The sequence below is a fragment of the Bubalus bubalis genome, chromosome 14 (genome assembly GCF_019923935.1).
Source record: "Bubalus bubalis isolate 160015118507 breed Murrah chromosome 14, NDDB_SH_1, whole genome shotgun sequence".
NCBI classification, from domain to species: domain Eukaryota; kingdom Metazoa; phylum Chordata; class Mammalia; order Artiodactyla; family Bovidae; genus Bubalus; species Bubalus bubalis.
Window position 1 is genome coordinate 36,527,908 of NC_059170.1, and position 14,316 is coordinate 36,542,223.

General features: G+C 42.4%; 1 protein-coding gene across 5 annotated transcripts in view; it reads left to right on the top strand.

The window, feature by feature from the left end:
• The window catches only part of SLC23A2 (solute carrier family 23 member 2), a 142,270-nt gene that overhangs the window by 37,467 nt on the left and 90,487 nt on the right, over nt 1–14,316 (top strand). Inside the window, exon 1 of one of the 5 annotated variants that reach the window (XM_044927921.1) lies at nt 333–477. The exons of 2 other annotated variants lie outside the window; for them this stretch is intronic. The gene's annotated coding sequence lies outside the window, so the exon portion shown is untranslated. Of the gene's footprint in view, nt 1–332; nt 478–14,316 lie in introns of those variants that run through there. 2 more of the 5 variants (XM_044927923.1, XM_025264050.2) reach the window with 2 other exon arrangements.

Consider the following 14,316-nt stretch of genomic DNA (forward strand, 5'->3'; position numbering starts at 1 on the left):
AAGGAGTAAAATTAATCTCCCTTTTCACTGAGCAGGAAGCAGTGTGGGTGGACTTGTTCATCTGAATGGAAGGGATTGGAAAGATAGGTTTTAATTTTCCTTATTTGTGTAAGTTTGAGAAATGTAATCCCGGCAGTTGCTTGGTTTCCACAGTGGTATCCAGCCTGCCGCATAGAAACCTGCTACAGATCAATGGTAAATAGACCATACTGGAGGCATGCAGTAACAGTTTGTAACCAGGTGGTGGCTGTTGTGTAACACAAAGTAGATAGCATTTCTGATTAGGTGGGGTGGTTATACAATTTTGGTGAGCCTCTGTGGGTTATAAAAACCGAAGTTCCTTCAGCACCTGAAGCGTCTATTGCTGAGCATCAGAATGATCCCATCCTTGAGCAGAGCCCAGCACAGAATTGGTGGGTGGGGGCAGTGAAATCATAGTATTTTTGAGAGATACTACAGTAAGATTTCATTCTTCAGGTAAGACCATTTCTTGGTACATAAGCTGTACTTAGGGGAATTAGTGTCTGCGTCTATCTGTCTGTCTGTGCATCTGAGTTCTGGGTGTCTGTTTCCATGCATATGCATCTGTGACTGTGTGTGCCCCTGTCTATGACTGTGTGCTGGTTTGTGGGGGGATTATTTTTTTTTTTTGGCTAATACATGGCTCCGTAGGTGGGTAAGGCACCTATAGCTTGAGTTTCCCCAGCTGGGTTGCTAGAAAATCTCCAAAGTCTTTTTTGGTGCTGTCAGACATTATTTGAATATTAATAACATTAACATTTATGCAACTCTTAGAAGACAGTGCTCTTCATTAAATATGTGAGAGTGCCAATAAAAAATCTGATCTGCAGCAATTAAAATGTTAAATTCAGGGAATTCCCTGGTGGTCCAGTGGCTGAGATTCTTGAGTTCCCAATGCAGGGGGCATAGATTCCATCCTTAAATCTGTCAGGAAAGTAAGTTCTTGCGTGCCAAGTATCTTGGCCCCCCCCAAAAGTTAGATTGAGTGTTTTTCAGGTGTTCATTTACCTTATTCTCTGAGTGAGGTCCAGTCCAGGGACTTTCCAGGCCTTGTCTGCTCTTTTATACAGAATTTTAGGGGTTTGAGATAAAGTAAGTACACAGACAGCGAGGAACATAAATTAAACAACCCTCAAGGAGAGCTGGATCCTCTTTTATAGCTGAATACATCTATTTTTTAATTCTTTTAAGGTTGTGGGGATGTAAAAGTGTTAGGTTTAGACACCAACAAAAGCCATATATCTGTGCCATAGGATTCTAAGTAATTGTAGTCTCTGTATCAATTGGATGTGGTTTTCTTTTCTTTGTTTTTCTTCTTTTTTAAATAGGTTAGGAGGAACATACCCCTCTGAAGGAAAAAAAGAAAGGTATGGGATGTTTGTTAAAGGTCAAGAAAAAGGCTCCCATTCAGTGAAAGTCAAGGAAAAGCTGTTTCAGTCACTGTGTCCTTGGTGTGAGTCTGGAGGAAAATCAGTGTCCCCGCCCCAGGCATTTGCCGTGCAGTGCACTTACACCCTGGTGTGGCTTCCCTGGTCGCTCAGGTGATGAAGGGTCTGCTGGCAATGCCGGAGACCTGGGTTGAGAAGATCCTCTGGAGGAGGGCATGACAGCCCACTCCAATATTCTTGCCTGGAGAATCCCCATGGACAGAGTAGCCTGGCAGGCTATACAGTCCATGGGGTTGCAAAGAGTTGGACACAACTGAGGGACTAAGCACATTCCACTATTCAGCCTTCAGGTAGTCCATCAAGGTGGGTGAAATTGCAGAGTGCTTCTTTTCTTATCTTGGGAGAGTCTGTGAGGAGGAGACAGAACTCTTAGTAAACTGGAATAGGGGGCAGCAGGGGTGAGTGAGGAGAAAAAAATTATTATAGAAGAGATATGCTAATGGGATTTCTTCCAGATATAGGAAGAGAACAGGTAGTTGAGAGAAGTAAGTGGGCCAAAGTCCAGCAAAACAGAGCAGATATAATGGGTAGTCAGGAAATTAGGGAAAAGTGGAGCTTGACCTCTCTCTGCAGGTGCAAGAAAGAAATTTTGTTTTGGCAGTTGGGGCAGAGGAAAGGTGAGAGCATTCCAAAGAGGAATGGATTAGTCTGAAGAGTAATTCAAGGGGAGAGCTGGTAAGTCAGTTTGAGCTTGAAGCATCGAGATGCTGTTCCCAGCACATGAACAGTGCCTTCTCTTCTGCAGTGGGGGCTAGCTGGAGGTGACAGATGAGTCATCAGCTGTGCTGGAAAGGGAGGATGCAGCAGGAGCTGAAGGGGGTACTGAGGGGCACAGTTAGTGGGGCAGGGCCATCCCCTGGAGATTACTTGAGCACTCAGGGTTGCTGTTGTACTGGAAAGGTGGGCGGGAGGGAAACATCAAATGACAAAGGTTACTTGGAGGTGTAGAAGTGTCTTTTTATTCCCTGATAGTAACTGGGACTTTGCTCAGCTTCCTCCAAAATGACCATCAGACCTAACATCTCAGGCCTTTACTGGCAGTTCATCTTTAGAGTCTTGTTCTGTTAGTCCGTGAGGGAATAGGAGCCGTTTTTGTGCTCTCAGTGATCGATGTGGTTGCCACTTCCCCTTGGCTTTTGTCCAAGGGTATGTCAACCTCTCTGTGCTTCTGTTTTCTAAACTGTGGGGATAATAACAATCCCTCCTAGAATTTGAATAAAGTTAAGTGAAATTATGCAGTTTTGCACATTTTGTCATTAAAATCGCATGTAAAATTAACTTTTCAGTGCCCTGTACATTAAAAATAACATTAATACATTAAAAATAGTGTTTCAATAAAAAATATCATTTGTACAAAAAGTGACGTGTTAAATCACACAGAAGTAAATGCAATAGAATGCATCTTGATTCTGCTTGAGTTTTCTCAAATATCTATGTATATTTTAATAATGGCCCACAGACTATACCTTCTCCTCTATTACCTCTCCCTCACCTTCTCTGTTATCCCAGCCATATGTTTTCCTTGAACAAACTGGAGAGCAGGGAATAGGTTTTGTTTTGCTTGTATGGCTAACTGGTGCTTGGAAAAATGCTCAGGTTTTTTCCATATATTTGAATGCCTTTTATGTGATGAACACCGTGTCCCTGCCCAATCCCTGCCTGGATGGGGAGCTGGACCAAGAAACTATGTACTATGCAAACAGGAAAGTGGAGGACAACTAACCCAGGAATACTTCCTATAGGAGGAGGCTTTTTGAGCTAAGACCTGGGAACTCTGCGTGTCAGCATGGTTCACGTGGGTAGTATTTGGGGCAGGAGAAGCACAGTGAAGATGATGGATCTTAAGGTCTTATAATTTTAAATAAAGTTTGGGGAAAAGATTTCTGTTGGATGATACTAGGCACAGCATCGGACACCTACATTAAGTCAAAAACAGCGATCAATGATGACTTTGTATTTTAGAGCCATCAAACTAACAGAACATCAGTTGCTTTGTCCTCTTACTGTAAACTTGACTCCAGTTTTCCCCTAATGGAACAACCGATGAGTCATTATCTTCTCCAGATCGCATGACCCATGATTTTCATGTCTCAGGCTGTGTATAGACTGACATCAGCGAAACAGCCTATCTTGGGCTGGATCTAAGCTTCTTTAGGGTTTAGAGTTTAGTTTGGGACTGGAGGTTATTCTGTGCCAAAGACTTCCCAGGCCGTGTCTCTGGAAGGAACCAAAGGGGTCTTCTGCATTCAGAGAATACTTTTTAACATCTATCATTTTATCATTTCATCTTATGCTCCAAAAATATTTGCTTTGAATTAGGAGTGGTCTTCCTCACACCATAGATGTGCCAGGAATATTTGCCATGTCTTTCCAATGGCTTTGTGTCCCCTCTGTTGAGGACCCTGACTCCATTTTTAAGTGATTCCTAAGTAGTCAAGCCGCTGGAGAAGAAAATGGCAACCCACTCCAGTATTGCTTGGAGAATTGCATGGACAGAGGAGCCTGGCAGGCTACAGTCCATGGGGTCACAGAGTCGGACATGACTGAGTGACTATCACTCACTAAGTAGTCGAGCAACATTTGTCCCGGGGCCTTTCCCTTCCAAGTTCCCTGTAGGCTTGCACCATACGCTCCTTGTAGGTCCTGGGGCTTCTGAGGTTCTTAGCAGGTGGTTTTTGAGATGAAACCTGGCAGCCAACCCTGATTGCCCTTCAGAAAACCAGGTTCTATTTGACTTTTTAAAAATTCCCTTCTTGAGAACAAATTGACAAACCAAGACAGTGCCAGAAGCTTACACAACTCATTGCAATGTAAACAGATACTGTCTTGAATGCAGTTACTGAGGTGTTTTGATTTAGGGCTCTGAAAGATTTTAAAGAAAAGCCATTCTGAAGCCATGATTCTGGGCACTCTCCATTGTTAAGGCAAGGTGATGTTATATTTTGTTATCAGTGTTGTCATCTTGTATCACTTTGGCAGGTTATTTTTGTGAGTATGTTAAAGTTTAGCAAATAACATGTGTTAAACTGAGCGCTTGAAATACGCCTTTTGTGTCACTGGGCAGAGCTTTAGTTTACGTCACTGACTTTTAGACTCTTTTTGACTGACCCACAGTTTTTACCTTGATAAGGGTTACCCTTATGTTGTGAAGTGTGCTCTGAATTTTCTTTATTCTGTTAAATTTCATTGTTGTACAAATTCTGGTTGAGATCAAGTTGATTTCTTGGCCCATTAGTGGACGATGACTTGCAGTTTGAAAAATAAGAGCAAGAGTTCTTAAGAGTGTTTTGGAAATGACTGTAGAATGATTCCCACCCCCGCTAGTTACAGCCTGTGAGCCTAACTGTAATCACAAGATCAAATAATAACCCCTTCTTATTCATTTCATTACTGCTTAAATGAAATAATGATAACTAGCCAGGGTCAGAATTTTAAACTGAATTTTAAACCCCAAAGCAAGACTCTATGTTAGGCAACCATTTAAGTCATTATATTTAAAGGGAGTTTGATCAGGTACAAGTTGAGGTTATTTTTCCCGGTAATCTTTCTTTTGGCTTGAATTAAAAGTATTTAGGTCACATGTTAGTATTTAACAGAATGTAATGGAGAGCCTCAGTTCATCTATAATCCCCTAATGATGGGATTTAAGCAGAGAGCCAGAGATTGACTTTTAAAATGTGCTTTATCATTGAACCTGGCTGGCTCTGAGAGTTCTTGTTTGTGTCTTTGGAAGGACCAGACTACCACTTGGCAAGTTCAGGTTTTGAGTTTACTTATTCCAGAGTTTTCCTTCTTGGTCATTTACTCACACCTGTCTAGATATGTTTCTGCTTGTAGAGAGCATAGCTTGATCCCACCCCAGGTTGCCCAATCCAAAGGTGTTGATCTGACCACTAGCATTAGAACATTATGTACTTGTTAAAAATGTCAGCCCCAGGTTTCAATACAGGTCTATGGAATCAGAATTTGGGGGAAGGGACATTTTTTAATGTTGGTGGGATGAGAGTTAATTAAGTTTCTTTTCTTCTAAAATCAATTTTATTGAGCCATAGTTTACATACAATAAATGGAAGAAGTGGAAGTGTTAGTCACTCAGTTGTGTCCGACTCTTTGATCCCATGGACCTTGGCCCTCCAGACTCCTCTGTTCATGAGATTCTCCAGGCAGGAATAGTGGAGTGGGTAGCCATTCCCTTCTCTTGGGTATCTTCCCAACCCAAGGATCGAACCCAGGTCTCCTGCATTGCAGGTGGATTCTTTACCATCTGAACCACCAGAAAGCCAATGAATGGAGCCACCAGAATCATAACTAAGATGTGGAACATTTCTGTCATTCTATAGGTTCCTTCCTCTGCCTTTGGAGTCTGTCCTTTCTTCCCACCTTTGTTCTGTAGGCCACCATTTTCTGCTTCCAGCCACCAAAGATTAGTTTTGGCTATAGGGAATCAGGCAACATATCTTGTGTCTGGCTTCTTCCACTCAAAGTAGTATCTGCCATTTCTCTTTCTTGTTAGGTACATCAATAGTTGCTTCCTTCTAACTGCTTAGTATCCCTTTGTTTCGACCCACCATGATTTGCTTATCTATTTGCCTGTTGATAGAGTTTTCTGTGTCTTTAATTTGGGAACATTATAATAAAAACCCAGCTCTCCCACGTTACAGGCAGATTCTTTACCAGCTGAGCCACAGGGGAAGGAAGCCCAAGAATACTGGAGTGGGTAGCCTATCCCTTCTCCAGGGGATCTTCCTGACTCAGGAATTGAACCAGGGTCTCCTGCATTGCAGGCAGATTCCTTACCAGCTGAGCTACCAGGGAAGCTCTGATGATAATAATAATAATAATAATGATAGTTTTGAATATTTTTCTGCCAGTATTTGTATAGAAGAAATGTGTATATTGAATAAGATTCCCACTTGAGTTTTAGGGATACAAACCACTGATTCTTACCCTCTCTTCTTTTCTTTCTTATTCTGTGTCATTTTAGAGAACTGTAGGTTTTGTATCTAGATCAAACAGTGGATTTGCTGTGCAGTTATGGTTTCAGTGTAGCATTTATTCAATGCCACCTTTTTGGGGTAAATGTGTACCTCATGAATATTTGTTGTGTATTGTTTTAAGAACTCCCTATCTGCCTGACAGGGGGCTTCCCAGGTGGCACTAGTGGTAGAGAACCCGCCTGCCAGTTCAGGAGATGTGGGAGACTCAGGTTCGATCCTGGGTTGGGAAGATCCCCTGGAGGAGGGCATGGCAACCCACTCTGGTTTTCTTGCCTGGAGAATCCTGTGGACAAGGGAGCCTGGCGGGCTGCAGTCCATAGGATCACAAAGAGTTGGACATGACTGAAGAGACTTAGCACACACACCACCCAACAACCTGAAGGCCAGACTTATTCACAAATTCTCAAAGGCTATACATGAACTTCCCTGCTATAGGGATCCCTCTCAGACCTGTGTTGTGCTGTGGCAGGAGATTCAAGTCTAAGAAATTACTGTTTGAGGTGGGGTTTTTTGTGTGGTTTAAGTGCTTGGTGCTATTGTGTAGAGAGGCCATCCAAGAATTGCAGGCTGCCCGACCTGGAAAACTGAATGATTTATAACCAGTTGGTGCTGCTGAAATTTGAAGGAGCCTCTGTGGCAAGATTGAAAAAGTACTATTGAAAGAGTTGGCATTTGTAGGTGTAGCAGAATGCAGGAGTCTAGAGCCTGGACCTTTGGCAGTTGTAGTGTGTTACGAAGAGTTCCGAAGAAACCTGGGCCAAAGGGAAGGCTGGTCTTGGATTGACAGTTGCTTTGCAATCAGGTCTGCTAAAGCTTTTTGAATATAAAGATGAAATGTTTACAGGGGTGAAATGGTAATCATAGTTGAAGGAGTTGACACTGACAAGGGAAAAATGGTCAGATAAAAAATTCAGTGCAAAAATCACTGACTGAATAGCTGATGAATAGCTGATGAAATAAACATCGATTAAAAATTGTTATTCTGCTTGGAAACGTATACATTATGATAGGTAAAATAGATAGCCAATGGGAATTTGCTGTGACTCGGGGAACTCCAACCAGGGTTCTGTAACAACCTAGAGGGGTGGGATGGGGAGGGAGGGGACACAGATATATCTATGGCTGATTCATGTTGATGTTTGGCAGAAACAACACAATGTTGTAGAGCAATTATCCTTCAACTAAAAATAAATACATTTAATTATAAAAAATTGTTATTCTGCATTTATGCATGATTATTGGTGGCCTGCCAACGCTGAAGATGCAAGAGATGCAGGTTCGATTCCTGGGTTGGGAAGACGCCCTGGAGTAGGAAATGGCAACCTGCTCCAGTATTCTTCTGTGGAAAATTCCGTGGACAGAAGAGCCTGGGGGTCTATAGTCCATGAGGTCACAAAGAGCGTGGTCATAAAGAGCATGCACACACATGTACACACACTCTGATGGCTAGAGACACACACCCACACCCACACACACCCTGATGGCTAGAGAGCTGGTGGCTCAGTCTTTAGGGAACTGAAAGATTTGTTGAAGATCTGATTATTTTACTTTTTATTTATAGCAGAATCTCCAAAATTGCTATTTTCCTACCATGTCAGCATTATGTTTATTGAGGTTGATTTATTATTTCTTTGAGTCTATAGTGATTTCTTACTTGCTCTAAGGTAGTGATTTTTAACTCTGGCTGCAGGAGAGTTAAAATCTAGATGCCCAGGCTGGGCAGTCCTATTCGATAGACTCTAGGTATTTTTAAAAGTTCTTAAGTGGTTTCAACATAGAGTCATGGTATACCTCGTTTATTGTGAGTTCCCTCCTTCACTTGCTAAGTATAATTTACAAATCCTTGGCTTTTCTCCATGCTCTTCTGACAACAAAAACTACTTTACAACTTTAAACATGAGAACTGTATTCTATACCACTTTGCTTTGTGTCCCCTTGGTAAGGAGAAATGATTACTTCTCTGGATTTGATTCTTAATAGCAGGGAAGAACTGGGTACTGATGTGGCTCTTGGGTGAGAAAGTGAGCATACCTTTCATTGTTAAGTACGTAACGTTAGGAAATACAGAGGAATAAGAGGAAGAAAATAAGTCCTTTGCTGTCCCACCAATCAACATTACAGTTAACATTTTGGTGTGTTTATATATGTGGCACACTTACACATACACAATGAGTTATTGCTGTACATACTGCTTTTTTCATTTTTTAAATTGCTTTTAATTCTTTTCATTCATTGCATCATTTAAGGAAATTGATATTGTTATATATTACTGAGGTCTACCCTCTTAATGAACTTTTAGATGAACAGTACATTATTGTTAGCTACAACAGATCTCTATAACTTACAGAGATCTTCATCTTGTATAATAAACTTTATATCTGCTGAAAAGCAGCGTCCTGCTTTCCCCTCCGCACCAGTTCCTGGCAACCACCATTCTACTCTCTGCTTCTGTGATTGACTGTTTCAGATACGTCATACAAGTGGAATTGTGCGGTATTTGTCCTGTGACTAGTTTATTAATATAATACTGTTTTTTTTTTTTAAATACCAGTTTTTGTATATAACTTAGGGCACACATTTCCCCATGTCAGTCAGTATTTCTGTGCTATCTTTTTAATGGCTATAGTGGCATTCCTTTGTAGGATCATACCATGGTTTTGGGCTCCCGTGGTGGCACAGTGTAAAAGAATCTGCCTGCCAGTGGAGGACACGCAACTGATCCCTGGGTCGGTAGGGAAGATCCCTTGGAGAAGGAAATGGCAACCCACTCCAGTATTCTCGCCTGGGAAATCCCAAGGACAGAGGAACTTGGAAAGCTACAGTCAGCAAAAGAGTCAGGCATGACTTAGCCACTAAATTGCAACAACAGTCTCTTGTATCACAGATGAATTTAATATTGGCTGTTGATTTCCTTTTCCAAGATTAAATAAAAGTATTAAGCAGGAATGATTGTTACATTATATGAAAGTGAAAGTCACTCAGTTGTGTCTGACATTTTGTGACTCCATGGACTGTAGCACACCAGGCTCCTCTGTCCACGGAATTCTCCAGGCGGGAACACTGGAGTGTGTAGCCATTCCCTTCTCCAGGGGATCTTCCTGACCCAGGAATCTAACCGAGGTCTTCTGTTATATTATATGATTTACCTTTATTATTAATTTTTAAGCATCATTTATTCTGCATATTTTGGGGCATGTTTAATACAGGTGCTAAGTTCAGCACTGGGGATAGTGCCTCTTGTTCTGTACTTGTCTGGCTGAGCAGGTAGACATTATCTTGCTGTGTCATAACCATCTTTATGGTTCCCAGATGCTATGATGAAATATGGTGATCAGAGGCCAGACTGATGGAGTTACCCCCTGAGGGAAATGGGTGAGATGAATGTGTTTGGAGGAACAGCATGTGCAAGGGCCGTAGGGCTAGGATCTGATGCCATCAAGGAATTAACTGAAAGATGGAAACCACAGCATAGCAGGATCAAGTTACATAGTAGGCGTCACAGTGGACCGGAAACCTCGTGAAGCAATTTGGATGTCCTTCTTTGGCTAATTAGGACACCATCAAACGGTATGGTAGTTTCTGTAGCATGGCCATTCCTGCTGCAGTAGAGCCATCAAGATGAAACAAACAGGAGGCTTTTGTGCTGTTGAGATGATGGTTTATGCAGTGGAAGTGCACATATTTGGGAGTTCTTGGTCTGAGGAGGGCAGGCTTAAGCTCTGGAGAAGGAGCTCTGCCATCCTGAAGCTTATGTCTTGTTTGTATAAACATTGTTAGGACAGGAATACTGATTTAAAGTTTGAGTTCTGCTGCTGCACTGCTTATAACTGGGTGTCCTTTGGCAAGTTACTTTTAATTTCTCCGAAGCTCAGTTTCCACTTTTATAGAGTTAGTGTGCCTGTCAAGTAGTAATTTTTGTTTATATAATGAGAGGTAAGAGATGTCTCTGGCACACATGGACACATCACTGGAAAACTACTGTCATTATTTTCATTTTCATTATTGATGAATCAGACCTTTTATCCCTCAGCCCCGTCTTTCCCCTTGTCTTGGGCTCAGGGGCAAGATAGCACTTGTTCAGTCGCTCAGTCGTATCCGACTCTTTGTGACCCCATGGACTGAAGCACGCCAGGCTTCCCTGCTCTTAACTGTCTCCTAGAGTTGGCTTAAGTTCATGTCCATTGAATGAGTGATGCAGTATGCAGACAGCACGGGCTTGCTTGTTCTCTTTGTTTTGCACAGAGTAGGAAGAAGGATCAATTAGGCACTGTGGGAGGACACTTTCCCATTTCAGGTTTTTTGGCAGATTTTGCCTTCTGTTTTACCACAAATTCTAACATAGACCCTAAACGTCACTGTTTAAAATCTTTTGCTGCGTTTGCCTTTGGGCCTTGGCATTTCCCCACTTGAAAGTTCAACTGTACACATAAAAGACTCTCATCTCAGGTTAGTGCGTGGTTTCTGGCCTTGAGGCTGTCTTCATAAGTCTTGAGTACTTGGCTGTCGAGTGCTTTGTCATTTTGGGACTTTCAAGAATATATTTTTATTTTCAGTGGTCACCGTCTTCTCCTTGTCTTCCTCTTCTTCTTCCCTCCATTTGTCCATCTTGGACTTTGCAGCCCTCTGCCCCAAAACCTTTCTCAAACTTCCTGCCCTATACTTTCTTTGGCCCCAAAACCTTTTATGCTCACTTGGGTCTACGTCTTTAGGGCTTTCCAAAGGCTGATGTTCTGTAAGAGACAGGCAAAAAGGAGTGGATGGGTCCCCTCAGTATAGCTTGTGTTGTTGTTCAGTTGCCCAGTCGGGTCCCACTCTTTGCAACCCCATGGAGTGCAGCATGCCAGGCTTCCTTGTCCTTCACTATCTCAAACTCATGTCCACTGAGTTGATGATCCATACAACCATCTCATCCAATGTCGCCGCCTTCTCCCCTGCCCTCAGTCTTTCCCAGCATCAAGGTCTTTTTCAGTAAGTTGACTCTTAACATCAGAATGCCAAAGGATTAGAGCTTCAGCTTCAGCCCTTCCAATGAATATTCAGGGTTGTTTACCTTTAGCATTGACTAGTTTGATCTCCCTGCTGTCCAAAGGACTCTCAAGAGTCTTCTCCAACACCATAGTTTGAAAGCATCAGTTCTTTGGTGCTCAGCCTTCTTATTGGTCCAGTTGTCACAGCCATACATGACTACTGGAAAAACCTTTGACTAGATGAATCTTTGTTAGCAAAGTGATGTCTCTGCTTTTTAGTCCACTGCCTAGGTTTGTCATAGCTTCTCTTCCATGGAGCAAGTGTCTTTTAATTTCATGGCTGCAGACACCATCCACAGTGATTTTGGAGCCCAAGAAAATAAAGTCTGTCACTGTTTGCATTTTTCCCCTCTCTATTTGCCATGAAGTGATGGGGCTGGATGCCATGATCTTAATTTTTTGTATGTTGAGTTTTAAGTCAGCTTTTTCACTCTCCTCTTTCACCTTCATCAAGAGGCTCTTTAGTTCCTCTTTACTTTCTGCTGTTAGGGTGGTGTCATCTGGATATCTGAGGTTATTGATATTTCTCCCTGCAATCATGATTCCAGCTTATGCTTCATCCAGTCCAGCATTTCATATGATATACTCTGAATATGTTAAATAAGCAGGGTGACAATATACTGCCTTGATGTACTCCTTGAACCAACCTATTGTTCTATGTCCAAGTCTAACTGTTGCTTCTTGACCTGTATACAGGTTTCTGAGGAGGCAGGTAAGGCCGTCTGGTATCCCCATCTCTTTCCAGAGTTCCTTGTGATCCACACAAAGGCTTTAGTGTAGTCAGTGAAGCAGAAATAGATGTTTTTCTGGGATTCCCTTGTTTTTTCTATGATCAAGTGGATGTTGGTGATTTTATCTCTGGTTTCTTTACCTGTTTTAAATCTAGCTTGTGCATCTACACTTAAGGCTTCCCTGGTGGCTCAGTTGGTAAATAATCTGTTGCAATGCGGGTGACCTGGCTTTGATCCCGGGGTTGGGAAGATCCCCTGGAGAAGGAAATGGCAACCCAGTCCAGAATTCTTGCCTGGAGAATTCCATGGACAGAGGAGCCTGGTGGGCTACAGTCCATGGGGTCACAAAGAATCTGACACGACTGAGCGACTAACTTTACTTTTGTACATCTGGAAGTTCTTGATTCACATTCTGTTGAAGCCTAGCTTGAAGATTTTGAGCACTACCTCGCCTAGCATGTGAGGTAGGTACAATTGTGCAGTAGTTGTAACATTCTTTGGCCTTGTGCTTCTTTGGGATTGGAATGAAAACTGACCTTTTCAAGCCCTGTGGCCACTGCTGAGTTTTCCAAATATGCTGGTATACTGAGTACAGCACTTCAACAGCATCATCTTTAAATAGCTCAGCTGGAAACGCATAACCTCCACTAGCTTTGTTTATAGTAATGCTTCCTAAGGCCCACTTGACTACACACTCCAGGAAGCTTGTAAGGGTCAGTTAAACATTGGGTAGAGAAATGGAGTACAGAGTACTTGATGAAAAGTGGTCTTGTCCAGATGGAATTTTATCCCTCTCTGTTTCTTGTGACGAGGGCCAATGGGAAGGGTTGGCTCCTGCAATGGACGTATACATCTGAAACAAACATGAAGATAAAATTAACGTAGTAAAATAAATGTATTCTACATTAAAGTCCTATGTTTTAGCTAAAGTTTACATGGGTTTAGTTCAGTTCAGTTGTTCAGTCAGTTCGACTCTCTGACCCCATGGATTGCAGCACGCCAGGCTTCTCTGTCCATCACCAACTCATGGAGCTTGCTCAAACTCATGTCCATTGAATCGGTGATGCCATCCAACCATCTCATCCTCTGTCGTCTCCTTCTCCTCCTGCCTTCAGTCTTCCCCAGCAAGTAGAATAAATGTATTCTACATTAAATTTCTTTCATTTCCCCTAACTTGGGTAAGTGTAGATTTGAAAGCTCTGCTGTCATGCAAATGGCAGTGGGGCTGGATGTAGAGCAAAGAGGTTATGGTCCCTCTGGATGTGACTCTGTGGCAAGTAGTCTTATAAAGACCCAACAGTTTTCACCATCCTCTTTGCTTGTCCTATCTTCTGGAAAACATAAGGTCTTGGCCATGGTAAAAATCGGTCAGGGTCTCTTCAGGCAGATTTTATTAATATATTTAGGTATGGTTGTTGTCACACTCTAAAAAAGAGTGTTCAGATCTTGGAAAGCTGATGGATGGCAGTGGCCAAATCACAATGTAGAAGACTGATGGATTTGGTTACATAAAAATAAAAACAATTCTAAAAGATCATTCACAGAATTTGCGAGCAAGCAAAACCCTGGACTAAGATATTTGCATCAAATATAACAAAAAAGTATTATCTATCCTATGCCTTCTACAGAATGTTGAGCAGCACACCTGGCCTCCAATTATTAGATACTAGTAGCTATCTTCCCGGAGAAGGCAATGGCATCCCACTCCAGTCCTCTTGCCTGGAAAATCCCATGGACAGAGGAGCCTGGTAGGCTGCAGTCCATGGGGTCGCTAAGAGTCGGACACGACTGAGAGACTTCACTTTCACTTTTCACTTTCATGCATTGGAGAAGGAAATGGCAACCCACTCCAGTGTTCCTGCCTGGAGAATCCCAGGGACAGAGGAGCTGCTGTCTGTGGGGTCGCACAGAGTCGGACGTGACTGAAGCAACTTAGCAGCTTAGCAGCAGCAGCTGCCTCCCAGTTGTGATGACCAAAGCGTCTTCAGACATTGCCAAATATCCCCTGGAGGGAAAAAAAAAATCACTCCTCACTGAGAGCCACTGCTTTAAAGAGTCATGGATGAGATGTGAACAAGAATGCAGAATGTGG